The sequence below is a fragment of the Acanthochromis polyacanthus genome, chromosome 13 (assembly GCF_021347895.1).
Source record: "Acanthochromis polyacanthus isolate Apoly-LR-REF ecotype Palm Island chromosome 13, KAUST_Apoly_ChrSc, whole genome shotgun sequence".
NCBI lineage: Eukaryota > Metazoa > Chordata > Actinopteri > Pomacentridae > Acanthochromis > Acanthochromis polyacanthus.
In genome coordinates this window covers 21,234,886-21,252,618 of record NC_067125.1, presented here as the reverse complement: position 1 = coordinate 21,252,618, position 17,733 = coordinate 21,234,886, and the positions used below count along the sequence as shown (strand labels likewise).

General features: G+C 42.2%; 1 long non-coding RNA gene across 1 annotated transcript; it reads right to left on the bottom strand.

Moving 5' to 3' along the window:
- Positions 1 to 1,312: 1,312 nt before the first annotated feature.
- Positions 1,313 to 2,809, bottom strand: LOC127536821 (uncharacterized). The gene is made up of 3 exons (XR_007946019.1): positions 2,617 to 2,809; positions 1,779 to 1,888; positions 1,313 to 1,618 (listed from the first exon to the last, which is right to left on the bottom strand). It is a non-coding gene; the product is annotated as an uncharacterized LOC127536821 (long non-coding RNA).
- Between the last annotated feature and the right edge of the window lie 14,924 nt (positions 2,810 to 17,733).

Genomic DNA, 17,733 nt, shown 5'->3' with positions numbered 1-17,733 from the left:
ATATATATATATATATATATATATATATATATATATATATATGGCATGCCGTTTAGGAAATTATATATATAATGAAAGTCGATATATATATAATGAAAGTCGATATATATATAATGAAAGTCGATATATATATAATGAAACTTGATATATATATAATGAAACTCGATATATATATAATGAAACTTGATATATATATAATGAAAGTTGATATATATATATAATGAAACTTGATATATATATAATGAAAGTTGATATATATATATATATAATGAAAGTTGATATATATATAATGAAAGTTGATATATATATATAATGAAAGTCGATATATATATATATATAATGAAACTTGATATATATATAATGAAAGTTGATATATATATAATGAAAGTTGATATATATATAATGAAAGTCGGAATATAGAATGTTCAGATTTTCATTCCATCTATTCAAAGTTTCATTCCATATATTCAGACTTTTTCCTACTGAGCCCTGGAAGGACATGGCAAACAAAAACAGGAACCTGATTGGACATTTGCTCTTCAGATGAGCTCTTCTGTGATTATCTATCTATCTTCATGGTTGTCACAGGGAACGGCGACTACGTTTGAGAAAACAGGTAATTTTTAGAGATGTTTTGATTCTGAACACTGAACGTGTTAGCATTAGCTTAGCTACTTAGCTTCGACTACATTTGCATCCCTACATAGCTTAAAGGTTAAACAACTGCACCATATGTTGATGATAATGATAATATCTATGTTTATCTTTATAGCTGGTCTTAAGGCTAATTACGAGGCAGAGGTCAGCTGCTGCCTGGACACATCCATGATCACGCCACTGGTGGGACACAATCGTACTGGATTTCAGCTGAAGGCTGCTGTTCTGTCCAAACTGAGACATTTTTATTGTGACATACCCTCCACTGTTGTTAGCTTTTGATTCAATAATTTTTTTTGAGATGAGGAAATCACTATTGCATGTTTCTAGTTAAATACCCTACTTTTATGATATATCACTACAGCATGCACTTTTTATATTTTCCATCAATTTCACCCAAAAGTTGAATAACTATTTGTGAGCAGTGTATGTAGACACATAATAGAAGCACATTTCAATAATATATCTGCTGCAGTAGTGCAGTTTATCTACCTAGATTGGTGTAACAGTAAAAAAAAAAACAATATATGCTACTGATGTTTCTGACTAAAATCTGCTTGAAAAGCACAACTGCTTATCTGTCAAAATGTGTGTAACAAAAGTGTGCACTGAACACTGAATAAAGTCTCTGTACATTATAGACAAAATTTGCATCTCTCATCACAAATTTCTGTTTATTCACCCAAAGTGCATGAGTAAAATACAAAACAGGTGAAGTACTAAAAAAGATTTATTTTCTAGAAAAGCCAATAGTCAACAATGCAGTTTAATTCTGGGACAGTTGCTCCAGCACCGACACCATGCGTCCCATCAGTGCAACCAAGGTTTTCATTCATCTTCTGGATGTTCTGGAGCATGGCAGAGGTCACGTCTTGGTGTCTTCCGATCTGTTCCAAGAACCGTTCCTCTGACCTCTCCAGATACTGCAGAGGATCCACAGCAGCTTCCTGGTTCCCTTTTCCTGCATAAAAGCATCCAAAAAGTATTAGTTGTCAGTAATTATTTTCTATTTTCATAAACACAGTTAACTTAAAGTAAATGTTCTATTTTGTGATTTTAGGATGGGTCAAAAGATAACATACTGATCATGTTGATGTCTGCATAGTCTAAACAGATCTTACTTGATTTGGTCTGTAGAGAGGAGGACAGCGTGGAGGAGCTGCAGGACGGAACCAGTTAAGCTGCAGACTAGTGCTCCTGGTAACTGGACCTCATCATCCAAGGCCGACAACTAAATAAAATGAACAAGACATGCTGTTGATAGCATCTGTAATACAAATGATTTTATCCATTAACTGATTTATTGCTTTGTCCATACAATGTTAGAAAGTGTTACAAATAATACCTGTAATAATTTCCAACAGTGATAAATGCCTTGTTTTATTTTACAACAAAAAACACCAAAAGCATCTGTGTATAAGAAATCAGTGCATTGGATTTCCACATCTGCAAAGCTAGAAAATCACACATCAGAATTTTACCTTGAAATTATGAAAATAGCTGCAGATTACCAGTACTCTTTACTTCATTGTGTTAACTTGATCATTTGAATCAGTTTTTTAGACTTGTATTACTGATACGAAACATAATCAACACATAAATTAAAATGTGTTCGCAAAGAGTTCACTGGTTCTTCAAGGAAAATTTCAATGATAACCATATAGTTCAGTAATATGATTAATGGGTCATTGTGTAACAGCGTGGGAGGTTCTGAATACAGGTCTTGGACTGAAATATTGCTGCTGCTTTCCTCCGGTTTTATAAGGAGTTGTTTCATAGCTTGTTAGCTTACCAGCGGCTAACTGGCTGGCAAACAATAGTTCAACGCCAACCTCTAATCACTGATCCGGTGTCCGGACCGCGTTAGCTGGCGGAACGTTCATAATACTGATGTGGGACTGTTGTAGCTAGCGTATTCATAGTAGGATAACAGCAGGATGTTGGAGAAATAAAACTTACCATTATCAGGATCGCTGGTCTGCATGGCAGATTCTTAGCGCATCGCACTGCTTGAATGTCTGTGTATTTCAGGCCGATTTCAAAATAAAACTCAATAAAATTCTCGTCCGGGTGAGTGTCCTTCATTGTCGCTTCGCCATACGGACATGTCCCTTCCGGGGCTCGGTAGGAAAAAAAGATTTGATATATATATATAATGAAAGTTGATATATATATATATAATGAAAGTCGATATATATATATAATGAAACTTGATATATATATAATGAAACTTGATATATATATAATGAAAGTCGATATATATATAATGAAAGTTGATATATATATAATGAAAGTCGATATATATATATAATGAAAGTTGATATATATATATCATGAAAGTTGATATATATATAATGAAAGTCGATATATATATATATATATATATATATATATATATATATATCAAGTTTCATTATATATATATCAAGTTTCATTATATATATATCGACTTTCATTATATATATATATCAAGTTTCATTATATATATATCGACTTTCATTATATATATATCAACTTTCATTATATATATATCAAGTTTCGTTATATATATATCGACTTTCATTATATATATATCAACTTTCATTATATATATATCAAGTTTCATTATATATATAATTTCCTAAACGGCATGCCATATATATATATATATATATATATATATATATATATATATATATGTATATATATACACGCACGCACATTTATTGCACAGTGAAATGTATCAGCAGTATCAGAGTTATATTGCATGGAGAGAAACACCAAATGTAGCAGTTGTTACAATTCAGAGTGAACCATAGGTGTCCCTACCCAGAAAGATTATTGTGAATTTAAGAGTCTGATGGCCTGGGGGATGAAACTGTTGCAGACCCTGGCTTTTCTCGTTCTGATGCAGCAGAACCTCCTCCCAGAGAGGAGCAGCAAGGACAGTCCATGGTGGGGGTGTGTGGAGTCTTAATGTTACGGGCTCTGCTGAGACATCGTTTGTGTGCAACATCCTGAATGGATGGAAGAGAGGTCCTGATGATGTTCTCTGCCGTTCTCACCACCCTCTGCAGTGGCTTCCTATCTGAGGCCCTGGAGCTGCCAAACCAGATGGAGATGCAGCTGGTCAGCAGCTCTCTATAGTGCCCCTGTAGAAGGTGGTCAGGACGGGAGGGGACAGCTGTGCTCTCTTCATTCATCACAGGAAGTGCAGATGTTGCTGACGTTGCTTTGACCAGGGATGATGTATGTAATGGCCAGTCCAGACTGTCCATGATGTGCACCCCCAGAAATTTGGTGCTGCTGACCACATCCACCGCTTTATTGTCAATGATGAGAGGTGAATGACTGGGCTGCTTCCTCCTGAAGTCGATGATCAACTCCTTGGTCTTCTTCAGGATCAGATTGTTTTCAGAGCGCCAGCCCACCAGTCGCTTCACCTCCTCTCTGTAGGACAGCTCGTTGTTGTTCCGAATGAGACCAGCTACTGTTGTATGATCCACATACTTCATGATGTGGTTTGAGGTGGATGCAGAGCAGCAGTCATGTGCCAGCAGCATGAACAGTAGTGGGCTCAGAACACGTTCCTGTGGGCATCTGATTGAGACAAAGATGGAGCTGGAGATGGTGTTTCTCGCTCTCACTGACTGGTCTGTTACTGAGGAAGTCTCGCAGCCATTTGCGCACTGTGATTGGAATAACAGTGTTAAAATAAACAGCGTTATTAAGGGCATTATTTTTTTCAGAAACGGGTAATCTAATTAATTACTATTTCCATCGTTACAGTGCTGTTTCCGTTACTGATAATTAAATGGGATGTGTTATAAACTAAAGCTACTCATTGAAGCTCTTGTCATCCGACTTGGCTCTCAACCAAAGTTGCTGCAAAGCTGTTTATTTTTTTCTTTGGTGAGGGAGGAGGGAGGGACGAGACAACCACATAAGTGACGATGATTGGCTAAGGTAGTGTGAGCTTTCATGGTAAGCCAGTCAGAGGCAGTGTTCAGTTTACGCACTAGTCACACACGTGAGACGCACACAGCAGCCCCACACACCCAAACTAGCAGAGGTAAGCTGCAGCAGTGGCCAGTCTGGAGGGAAAGTTGACGTTTTCAAAGTGGAAGTACAGACTCTATTCTCCTTGAGGTAAAAGGCAAGAACATACATGTGAAGTGTGTATTATGAGGTGAAGTATTTGTTCACGTCCGTTGTAACTCTAATCTAATGAAGCATCTCTCAACGGCACACACTTCTGTTGTTGGCTCTGTTGATGATGATAGCAGAACAGGTGGGGCTAACGTGAGCTCCACTAACAAAGAAGGACACACATAGGCAGGTATGTTGTTGAGAATATAGTCCTGTTATCAACAGTTGACTCAGACACTTTCAGAGCCCTCATTGGCAAAATACCGAGAAAAGCAGGTGTCGGTCCACCATGCAGAAAGACATTTTCTAAATACATAGATGCCGAGTACGCTAAAATGAATGCTGCTCAAAAGGGGATTTGAAGAATTAGAATATGTCTCTACTACTGCAGACATTTCGACTGCACATAATAAAAGCTATCTTGGTGTAACTGCCTATTGGATACATCCACAAAGTATGGAGTGAAGGAAAGCAGCCCTGGCATGCAGATGATTTAAAGGCTGTCATACTCATGACAGTATTGCAACTGAGCTTGACGACATTCACTCATCATATGGCATATCCCACAAAAAAACATCAACTGTCACAGATAATTGCTCTAATTTCGTCAAGGTCATCAGAAAGTACCAGCCAGTTGAGGAGGATGAGTCTGGGGATGATGAGGTGACTTTTATGAACATTAATGATGTCTTGCAAAACAATGTTGGTGATGATAATGATGATGATGATGTTGTAATTACTTTGCCGCCACATCAGAGATGTGCATTGCACACCTTAAACCTTGTTGCATGTACTGATGTTGACAAGTGGATACTGTCAAGACTAGAAACAAAAATGATATACAGAAGTGCTACGACCAGATACACAGCCTTATGGAACAAGGCTGGCTGTTCAACAAGTCTATGCTCAGCACAGCCCCCCCCCCGAGTTAATGCACTGCACCGGTATTGGGGATCACAGTCATGATGAAGGCCAGCAGCCTGCTTGAACAGGCTGGAACTAAGGTTTCTCCAACTGTTTGCAGACTTGAAAGTCTGCACTCAGTACAGAACCACTGCGCACATTAACTGCACCATAGCAATATGCTGGTATTGGGATTACATCCACAGGAGCCAGAGGGACAAAGGAAAAAAATCTAACAAAATCTGAACAGGGAAACAGCAATCCAGTCAGGATGCCTGCAGACAAAGCCCCCTCCCCGCAAAAAAAAGGTTAAAAACCATGACCTATAATATGGTGGGCAGAGGGTGAAAGTGAACGCAATACCCCCACAGCTTGTCCAGGATGACCAGGACCCTGACTCCAGCAACGCAGTCTATGGCTGCATGTGGCTGTGTTGAAGAAGCAGATGTTTCTGGTAATGGAGTCTCTGTCACGCCCCTTTGTTTTCCCCCCGGATTACTTTCTCCACGTCCCGTTCCTCGGACCCCGTCGCCCCTCCCGGATAATCTTGCCAGTTCCCCAACCATCGCCACTTTCCCCGCCGGCTCTGTCAGCTCAGCTGTTTTCCGTCCTCCATAACCCGAACAATCAGTAAGCCACCTTCCCCTTCAATCGAGTTAGTTTTATGTTTGGTTTTACCTCGGCCTTCGGCTCCATCCTTTGTTTAGTTTCTCCTCCTTGTTGTATCTCTCCTGCCTCAGTTATTAAGAGTATTTTCTGGTTTTTTCTCATTCTTATTTTTTTCATTAAATAATTGTTAATTTCATCCTCCGGTCTGCGCCTGCTGCTTGGGTTCTTCTCTGTGATCCTTGACAGTCTCCAACTATTAATGTGGCTGGAGAGAAAGGGGATAAGGTGGTTAAGGATTAAGAACGTATGCATGCATGTCAGGCTGACTGGTAGTTGTCTAACCGCTCCAACAAGGCCTCTGAGTAACCAGGGGTGTAGTACCTCACTGGGCAGGCTGGTGTTGTGAGGTCATGACAGAGATCGGAGAGAAGCAGGGAAAACTTCCCAGGTGTTTCATCATAGCCTCTTTAAGGAATTTTACACCAAGAAGACAATGTATTTGGATGAGATGAGGGCTGTTGATTTGGCTTTCCACCCCAGTGCTGTTGTCCAACAGCAACGACAGATTTCCAACTGCCAGGGTTGTTGTCAGAGGGATTTTCAAATTGAACAAATGCCAAAACTGGAAAATATGATGTTTAAACTGAATTTCTGTTCAAACTAAATAAAGTAACCAACAACCCATGAGAAATTTGAGTGAGTTTGTGCTCAACTAAACTTGCCACACGAGAGCGGCATAGCTCAGTGGGTAGAGTGGCCGTCTCGCAACCAGAGGGTCCCCCAACCCGTTGTGCTCATGTCGAGGTGTCCCTGAGCAAGACACCTAACCCCTAATTGCTCCTGGTGGGTCGTGGTTAGCGCCTTGCATGGCAAATCCCGCCATCAGTGTGTGAATGTGACGTATCATGTAAAGCGCTTTGGATAAAAGCGCTATATAAATACAACCATTTACACTAAGATCAAACACTCTCAGATATGAACACATTCAAATGCAGTGGTGACAAACATATCTTGATTGGTCTTTTTTTAAAAATGGGTTGTAGTTTTCCAAGAGAAGGAGGAGGGTTTTGGAAAAGGTGCAAAAGTATGTAAGGAATTGCAAAATACCGTTTAGTCAGATAAAATCTTGAGATTTTGCTCATGTTTGTTCGTACAGCCTTTGCATTGAATAAAAATTATTGACATCAGACTGTGGAAGCTTTTTGAAGACTTTTTCTTGAAAACTAAAGACTCCAATAGTCAATCCAGAAGGGATTTTTTGACGACATGTTTGATCCTTCGATGTCGACTCTTCATATCATTGTGAAGCAGAATTCACCCACTAATAGGAAACGTGAGCTGGGTTTAGACCAATGGCCCATAGCAGGCACACTGAGTTACAACAAGGGGAACTGAAATATCAAATGGTGGGACTTCACAAAGATGGAGAACAGGACAGAATGTAAGTGACCAACTAAATCAATCAAAAAACAATTGCAGCAAGAATCAGGCAGAAGGTATAAAACAAGCCTAAAATGATGCCACAGACAGTGTGCTACTTGCACAATCTCGCTCTGGAAAACAGATGACCGGGTGCTTTAGAGTTGGCACAAGGGTAATCAATGTATTTGAGTTCCTGTGGTAGCTCTTAAAGTGTGAGGGCTTTGCAAAACTTTTGTCCATGAACAGCATACAAGAAAATAAAACCTTGCTTGCTTTTGCAACTACCATAAAAAAAACTTTATCAAAAGACATGAAAATGAGGGAAAAAAAATACTGGGAGTACGTGTTAGGATTTTTCAGAGAGGCTCAGGCGCAGGAAATGAACGTCAGACAGAGAGTGCGTTTCAAAGGGTTTATTAACAGAATCTAAAATACTACAAGCTAAAGTCACAAAACTTAAATATTCCAAACTCGGTGAACAACTAAGAGTGAAGCACAAGGTGGCTTAGAGACAACTCTAACTATGAGACAAAGTACGCTATTGTAGAACAGGATTACTAGGAGCTAGATTAATCAATTAGGCTAGAGAGCAGAACTCAGATTCAAAGACAAGGCACGCTATTGCAGAAACGATAGTTCACAGCCTTAGATAATTTAAACTTAGCTAGAGACGACTAAACGGGACGCTCAGACTGGGCTCGGTGCTTGGCAGGTGAGGATCTCACAGCTCTGGGCAGGTAGGTGCAGTGGAGGGTGCCTGAGGAAGGAAGACGTCTTCAGTGAGGCAGCGGTTGTTAGCCGGGGAGGCTGGCTGGCCAGGCGGAATCCAAACCTGAGCGAAGGAGGACAGTCAGAATTAAAAGCTGGCCACACAGAGCAACAGACTAGTGAGCACAAGAGACATTACTAGGTGTGCAACGATCCGGCACTGGGAGACGAAAGGAGTCTGGCTTATATTGTGGTGAAGAGGGCTTGATTGGATGCACTTCTCCAGCTGCACCTGATAATTAGAATGAGCCACACCTGCCGCTGTCAGCCTCCCTTGATGATCCTGGAGAGAGAGGTAAAAGAGGGAGAGAGAGAAAAACTAACCAAGCCCGGCTGCTGCCAGCTTGACGGTACCCCCCAGTCCATCACCAAAGTGCTATCAGGGATCCTGCGTCGGGGAACCCAACTGCAGTCCTCGGGGCCATATCCCTCCCAATCCACAAGGAACTGGAGACCTCGACCACGCCACCGGACATCCAAGAGGCAGTGCACGGTGTAGACCAGCCCACCATCGATGAGCCTGGGAGGAGGGGGCGGACAGGGGGGGCCAGAGCACTCTGAACCACGGGCTTGAGTTGGGACACATGGAACGTAGGATGGACCTTCATTGAAGACGGCAGACGAAGATGAACGGAACTGGGATTAATGATGCGCTCAACTTCAAAAGGTCCAATGAAACGAGGAGCTAATTTTCGGGACTCCACACGAAGGGGGATGTCTTTAGCCCGTAGCCAAACCCTTTGACCAGGCTGGTAGACGGGGGAAGGTCTCCGATGGTGGTTGGCCTGGGCTGCCATCCTCTGGTTCGCTCGCCGTAACGCCAATCGAGCGTGCCTCCAGGTAGCCCGCATCCGATGAATCAGGGCTTTGACTGAAGGGATGTTGATTTCAGACTCCTGCAAGGGGAACAAGGGGGGTTGATAGCCCAACGAACACTGAAAAGGAGAGTCCAGATGAGGCATTTAGCAATGAGTTGTGTGCATACTCAACCCATGGAAGTCTATCAGCCCAGGTAGAAGGGTTATCAGCAACCATGCAACAAAGGAAAGTCTCTAATGATTGGTTAGTACGTACGGTCAAACCATTGGACTGAGGGTGAAACCCTGACGTGAGGCTAACCGTGGCTCCTAAAGCATTGCAAAAGGTTTTCCATACCTCCGAGATGAATTGTGGACCCGGGGCCGACACAATGTCCGCAGGAATTCCATGGAGGCGGAAAACATTCTGAATCAGGAGCAGAGCCGTCTCTCTGGCTGACGGGGGCTTAGATAAGGGTACAAAATGGGCGGCCTTGGAGAACCGATCCACTATGGTAAGTATAACGGTATTGTTCTGAGAGGGCGGAAGGCCCGAGACAAAGTCTACAGCTATATGTGACCAGGGGCGCTTTGGAACTGGGAGGGGCTGAAGGAGTCCTGGACTGACCTGGGTCGAAGTCTTATTGCGTGCGCAGACAGGACAAGCTGCCACAAACTCCTTGACGTCCCTCTCCATGGTAGGCCACCAGAATCGTTGGCGAACTAATCCCAAGGTTCGGCGGGTGCCAGGGTGACAGGCCACCTTGGAGGAATGTCCCCACTGCAAAACTTGAGATCGGACAATGTTAGGCACGAATAAAAGTCCCGCGGGACCATTACCTGGATCTGGGTGAGTCTGCTGGGCCCGCCGTACATCTGCTTCTACCTGCTAGGTCAGAGTGGCTACTAGGCAGGATTTGGGTAAGATTGTGCCCGGTTCTTCAGGTTCTTCAGAGGCAGAGAACTGGCGGGACCTATGTTTAATTAGTTTTATCAGTCATCCTGACTTGGACCTTGACTATCTAAACTTCATGTGCACCCATGAATTGATGATTGAACTGATGGAATTACTTGCTCATTTTCTATGTTCTGTCTAACCAGACAGCACAGTTCTATTAAGCCATGTACTATATCCAATGGCAACTCTATCTGGTCTGCTAATGCGTCAGCAAGTATCAATTCATGGGTGCACATGAAGTTTAGATAGTCAAGGTCCAAGTCAGGATGACTGATGACATACTGAAACTTGGTTTGCAGTCTTTCAAAGATATGACGTCTGAGCAGGGTCTGTTGGAAAAGAAAGCAGTGCATATTGGCACATTGTCTTATCTGAGTGTACTGACCTCATTTGCACATTAAACATAACCTGAAACAAGAATGCTTATATTTAACATTTTCAATACCACTTCCTGATGAGGATAGGATCCAATTATTCATGATATAAATCGTTTTCAAAACAAAAGAAAGAAAATACAGGGATATATAAATACATTTTGTGTGGTGTTCATGTATATTTAAAACCAGGTATATGATCAAATAAATATTATATAGTTTTCATTAAAATGAATATAAAAATAACTTGCCTGAGCACTTTGACTTTGCCGGTCCATTTTAGCAAGCCATCTGCTTTCCCGCTGCTAGCTTCTGGATGGTGACATTGTTTTCCCCACCAGCACACCTCAAAGAGCAGTGTTCGATGCCGCTATTATTATACAATATAGCCATTTTAATGAGAAGCTCAGACGCTGTTGTATGCATTGAATGATATTTTATTCCAACAGTGGTCAAAAAAATAAAAGAAATCACATTTATTACAGTCCCGGAGGTAGGGAGTGGATAAAACCTGTTGAAAGAGTGCCCGCCCGTATGCGACGCTCCTCGGAAAACAGCGAACGCACCCGTATACAAACAGGGATAATCTGATTGGTCAAAGCTCGCCGGCCTTCTATTGGTTGACAGCGTTGATACACAAAAAATCTGAGAGCAGAGCAGAGATCCGTGAGCAGAAGCTCCGTGAGAGCAAGAGGAAGAGTTTGAGTTTGAGCGCAGGAAATCTGCGCGAGCACCATCTTAACCGAGTGCGAGGACACAGTTTGAGCACGCGCAGAGCAAATTTGAGCGCGAGAGCAGAGTTCTGAGAGACAATATCACAAAATCTGAGAATGAAATCGATAAACGCTGCCCTCAAATCAATTTAAAACGCTCTTGAATCATGATAGGAAATTCATTCCATAGGGCGACAGGATGCATCCCTGGGGGGAGCCAGTGGAGGAAAAGAGAACATCTGACAGAACGCCATTGACCCTGACCCGTTGTGATCTAACAGTTAAGAAATCCAACAACCAGTAAATCAAACTCCTGTCAATCTTATAACTTAGAAGACGCTCGGCAAAAATGTGGGGCTGAATGCAATTAAAAGCAGATGTAAAATCGATAAAAAGCAGGCGGACAAAGTTATTGACGCCGTCTAAATGCAACATAATCATGTTAAGAAGGGTGATTGTTGCATCGTCAACCCCCCTCCCCGACTGATACGCAAATTGGAGAGGGTCCAAGTATGACTGGACAGTGTTCATAAGATCCTCTTTCACAATCCTCTCAAAGAAGTTTATTAGGGAGGTGAGTGCCACGGGTCTAAAATCATTCAGTGCCTTCGTGCATTTATTTTTGGGCACAGGGACAATAATTGAGTCCTTCCACAGGCGGGGCACCCTGTGGACCTGAAGTGACCAGGAGAAGATGAAACTGAAGATGTCAGCCATCTGCTCGGCGCAGTTCCTCAGGATCCGACCTCCAATCCCATCAGGACCCGGGCTTTTCCTCTCCCTCACACTACTGAACGCCCTCTGTACCCTCTGCTTGTTGACATACACTGCCTCTGTACTTTCCGGATCTAAGGCAGCGCCTTTAAACACAGACAATTCGTGGCTAAAATCATAAACATTAAAACGATTTGAATATGTATTTAGAACATTTGCCAGGTCATGATCAGACTTCCCATTTAAGGAGATGATGTACTTATGGGGATGAATCCCCAGCAGGGATTTCACCCCCTCCCATGCAGGTCGTGAGCTGCCAGTCCTAAATAGGTTCTCTACCCTGTCCTTATATTGCTGCTTGGCAAGTTTTATTTCTTTCCTGACCTGCTTCTGTAGCTCCTTATATGTGTCAGTATCGCTTGTGATGAAACTGATGTTCCTTTTATTAACGCCGTTTTTGACTGATTTTGAGACCCATGGCTTATTGTTAAAAAAAATAGAGATTTTTTTTTTTTTTAGGAATACATAACTCCTCGCAGAACTTAACATAATCAGAGACAGTCTCTGTGATTTCCTCCACGCTCTTGCACTTATTTTTAAATAAGTCCCAGTCAGTGCAGGCGTAACAATCCTGCAGACGTCCGATCGACTCCTCCGACCAGACCGGAACTAATCTTTGTTCCGGCTTGTGTTCCTTCAGGACTGGTTTGTATGTCGGAACCAAGTAAACAGTGTTGTGATCCAACGCACCGAGAGGAGCTATCAGGAGGGACTTGTCAGCCCCTTTTATGGAACCATAACAGAGATCCAAGCATTTATTAAGTCTTGTCGCACAGGTCACATATTGGTAAAAGCTCCCCAAGTGTTTTCCTAGTTTACAGTTGTTAAAATCACCCATTATAAAGCTAGGAGCATCTGGCGAAATAGCTTGTGGCTGTTGCACTGTGCGAGTAATAGCCCGAACGGCATTGTCTGCATTAGCTTTAGGGTGTATGTACACTAATGAAACAAATAACTGGGTGAATTCCCTTGGCAAATAAAAGGGCCTAAGTGAGACAGAAAGAAGTTCAATGTCCAGGGTACAGAGACGCTCCCTTACGATCACATTTCCACACCATTTCCTATTAACATAGAGAGCCAGGCCACCCTCAAGCGACTTGCCCATCGCTGAGGGATCCCTGTCTAAGCGAAAGGGCTCTCCAAAGCCGTCGATCTCCAGATCAGCCTGTGAGTCATGAGCCTTGAGCCAGGATTCTGTAACAGCAATGAGGCATGCATTTTTTTACTCCTCCAAAAACTTGACATTGCCTTGGAGCTCATCCACCTTATTATGGAGGGATTCGACATTGGCAAGCATGACGGTTGGAAGGGGAATACGGTGGTGTCCTAGTCTTTTAAGACGCTGGCGAATACCACCCGCGTCTACCCCTTTTCCTTACACCAGACGACTTGGACGTCCACCTCTGGCCCCCCGTATGATCCTGCCGGATGATCTCCATGGGAAAAACTGCCGAGGAGTCCACAGCACCTACTCCGGAGCTGTGAAAGCGTAGAAGAAAGTCCTAGCCATATTGAAGCGGTTCACAGAAAAGGTCCAATCAAACAGAAACCTAAATGGAACTGATTCATTTTCCAACCATGCTCCCCAGGATAAGGTGGCGTCCAGCTGGAAGATGAGTCTCTCTCTATGATTACCTGTCGTAATTAGCTCTATAGGAACGGTTTTGTGTGTTACTCTGGCTAAACTTAGTCCGTTAAGAGAACGAGCCACAGGAACTTGATCAAGGGGGACCGTCGGAATGCCCAGCTGTCTTACCAGGTCTGCGTCGAGAAGGCAATCCTCTGCTCCAGAGTCCACAAGGGCAGAAACTGGTAAGGAAACGGCTCCCCAGGATAAGGTGGCGTCCAGCTGGAAATGGTGGGAGGAACAATTAGTGGTTCGGAGCACCTGCACCTCCCGGTCTACTGGTGAGCCCGATCTTTTGGTGGCAGCTGTGGGCAAGCCGAGACGAAGTGACCCGGCTTTCCGCAGTAGAGACAGAGCCGTGCCGCTCTCCGATGGTCCTTCTCCTGCTGTGTGAGCTTAGCACGGCCAAGCTGCATTGGTTCCGGCTCGGGCTCTTGCGGGGGCGAAGGGGAGAGGTGAGGTTTTGGTGCCGTCAGGGCAGAGCTTCTTGGTGGTCGTGTTCTGTGTTCGCGACGTCTCTCTCTATTTCAGTTATCTATAGTAATTGCTTGAGCAATCTACTTGTTTAAGGAGGATGGCTGGTCCCTTCGCGAGAGCTCATCCTTTACTTCGTCAGTTAATCCCTTGTAGAACATTCCTCGGAGGGCAGAGTCATTCCAATCGATCTCTGCCACCAGTGTGCGAAACTCACGGGCATAAGCCGCCACACACCGTGACCCTTGTTGAATGTCCAGAAGCCGAGAAACGGCATCCTGTCCACGGACTGGATGGTCGAAGTTCCTCTTTAGTTCTTTAACAAATGCTGAGTAGGAGTTACAAATGGGACCCTGCTTACGAGAGATGACAATCATGTCTGAGCTAAGAGGTGTGGGACAGGAATGTATGAGGAGTCATACTCACTGAGAAGTTCAGTAAACTGGTCTCATGGTGGTCCTGGTCTCAGGTACCAATCTGACCAACATCACTGTCCTCTATTAACCTTTACATCAAGTAGCTGTCTTTGCAGCTGAAGATGCAAGGAGGAACAGCAACCATCTCAGTGATGGTGAAAGAATCAGACAAACAACAGAGTAAATAACAACATATACACACGTGGACAAAATTGTTGGTACCCCTCAGTTAAAGAAGGAAAAACCCACAATTCTCACTGAAATCACTTGAAACTCACAAAAGTAACAATAAATAAAAATTTATTGAAAATTAAATAATCAAAAACAGCCATTACTTTTGAATTGTTGATTAACATAATTATTTAAAAAAACAAATTAATGAAACAGGCCTGGACAAAAATGATGGTACCTCTATAAAAGATTGAAAACTATTTGACCAGAGTGACATGATTAACTCAGGTGTGTCATTTAATTGACATCACAGGTGTTTCCAAACTCATAATCAGTCAGTCTGCCTATTTAAAGGGAGACAAGTAGTCACCTTGCTGTTTGGTGAAAAGGTGTGTACCACACTGAACATAGACAACAGAAAGCGAAGGAGAGAATTGTCCCAGGACATCCGAAAAAAAATGATAGACAAACATCTTAAAGGTAAAGGCTATAAGACCATCCCTAAACAGCTTGAAGTTCCTGTGACAACAGTGGCTCATATTATTCAGAAGTTCAAGACCCACGGGACAGTAGCCAACCTCCCTGGACGTGGCCGCAAGAGGAAAATTGATGACAAATTGAAGAGACGGATCGTTGGAATTGTATCCAAAGAGCCCAGAGCAACCTCCAAAGAAATTAAAGGTGAACTCCAAGGCCAAGGTACATCAGTGTCAGATCGCACCATTCGTCGTTGTTTGAGCCAAAGTGGACTTCATGGGAGACGACCAAGGAGGACACCACTGCTGAAAAAAACTCATAAAAAAGCCAGACTGGAATTTGCAAAAATGCATGTTGACAAGCCACAAAGCTTCTGGGAGAATGTCCTTTAGACAGATGAGACCAAACTGGAGCTTTTTGGTAAGGCACATCAACTCTATGTTCATAGACTCAAAAACCAAGCATACGAAGAAAAGAACACTGTCCCTACGGTGAAACATGGAGGAGGCTCAGTAATGTTTTGGGGCTGCTTTGCTGCATCTGGCACAGGGTGTCTTGAAAGTGTGCAAGGTACGATGAAATCTGAAGACTATCAAGGCATTCTGGAGAGAAATGTGCTGCCTAGTGTCAGAAAGCTTGGTCTCAGTCGCAGGTCATGGGTCTTCCAACAGGACAACCATCCAAAACACACAGCCAAAAACACCCAAGAATGGCTGAGAGAAAAGCGTTGGACTATTCTAAAGTGGCCTTCTATGAGCCCAGATCTGAATCCCATTGAACATATGTGGAAGGAGCTGAAACATGCCATTTGGAGAAGACACCCATCAAACCTGAGACAACTGGAGCTGTTTGCTCATGAGGAGTGGGCCAAAATACCTGTTGACAGCTGCAGAACGCTCATTGACAAATACAGAAATCGTTTAATTGCAGTGATTGCCTCAAAAGGTTGTGCAACAAAATATTAAGTTATGGGTACCATCATTTTTGTCCAGCCCTATTTCATTAGTTTGTTTTTTTCAATAATTATGTTAATCAACAATTCAAAAGTGATGGCTGATTTTGATTATTTAATTTTCAATAAATTTTTATTTATTGTTACTTTTGTGAGTTTCAAGTGATTTCAGTGAGAATTGTGGGTTTTTCCTTCTTTAACTGAGGGGTACCAACAATTTTGTCCACGTGTGTATTGTGCCTGTTTCTGCTGGTTACAAAGTCAGATCATTGTTTTCACTGAAAGTCAAAGGTTCCTTTAATGTTATCTAAACTGACGGAGCACGGTAATCAGTTCTGTCTCTGGCCATTTCGTTCATGGAATACAGACAATAATTCAACAACAAAAACTCCTTGTTAGTATTTTTTTCATACCATCGCTATAGAAAAAGAGTATGAAGTCAGATTTTACATTTTAGGAGTATTTAAACATGAATGCATACACATTGTTTTTAGAAAATGTATTTCCACTGAATCAGTATTATATTTTTAGGATTTTTCTAGTATAAGTAACAGCTCGCATTTTGTAAAATTTCCATATTTATGTCCCGTAAAACTTTAAAACAAAGACACCTGTATGACAGCTGAGAGTTGTAAAAAGCAAATCACTGTTTGGGATTTGTGAATAGTGTATCCTATCTTGAAGAAAGCAACTACTTTCAGTTCACATCACTGTGTGCAGGGCACAAATGTCAAATTTTAATTCAGCAGTATATCACAGTCAACATTATGTCTTTATTTTTGTCCATTGTCAAAATATTACCATGAACAGAAGTTTAGTTTGCTGCATCCAGTTTAAGGACAGTCTGTAGGAGACTTTCCTCTGATTTTATTAAATACGTCAGACAGCAGCTGAATCCATTTGAGATTCTCTAAAGAAAGAATACTGTGTACATGTTAAGTTACACATAACAGCAGAAACTTCACTACTTATTTATAATTACGAAAAAATTATCCTTGAAATGGAGAGCCACGTTTCTTCCTTTCAGACAGGTGAACTGTTGCACTGCTCACAGTCAGACTGAGTCACAGTTTATAAGATGCATTTTAGTCATTTGTTACAAAGCTGTCCTGAGCCGTGAGCTCCATCACAGCTGTCAGGATGGGATTTTTGCTGTTGGTAAAGTAGTAGTGAGATGGTCATCATACGTGGACAGAATTTTCAGTGTTTAGGAAATCCTAAATAAATTAAGCTCTTAGTTGCTTTGGCAGTTTGATAAGCTGTTGTTGGTTTAGATCCAGTCTGTTGTTTATTATTGTATTACTATGCAACACTTGATATTGTGCAATCTTGTGTGAATGAAAAATAGTGTGTGCATGCCATGGCTATCCACCAATATTACATGTCCCTTGTCTGAAAAGGGTCACAGTTATTGATGACTTTTGACAACAGTCTCTGTTAATCGGTTTCATGTTGTTGTGAAGTGAACAAATAACAGGAACTTAGAAAATTCCTTCCAAAGGTCAGTGTGTTT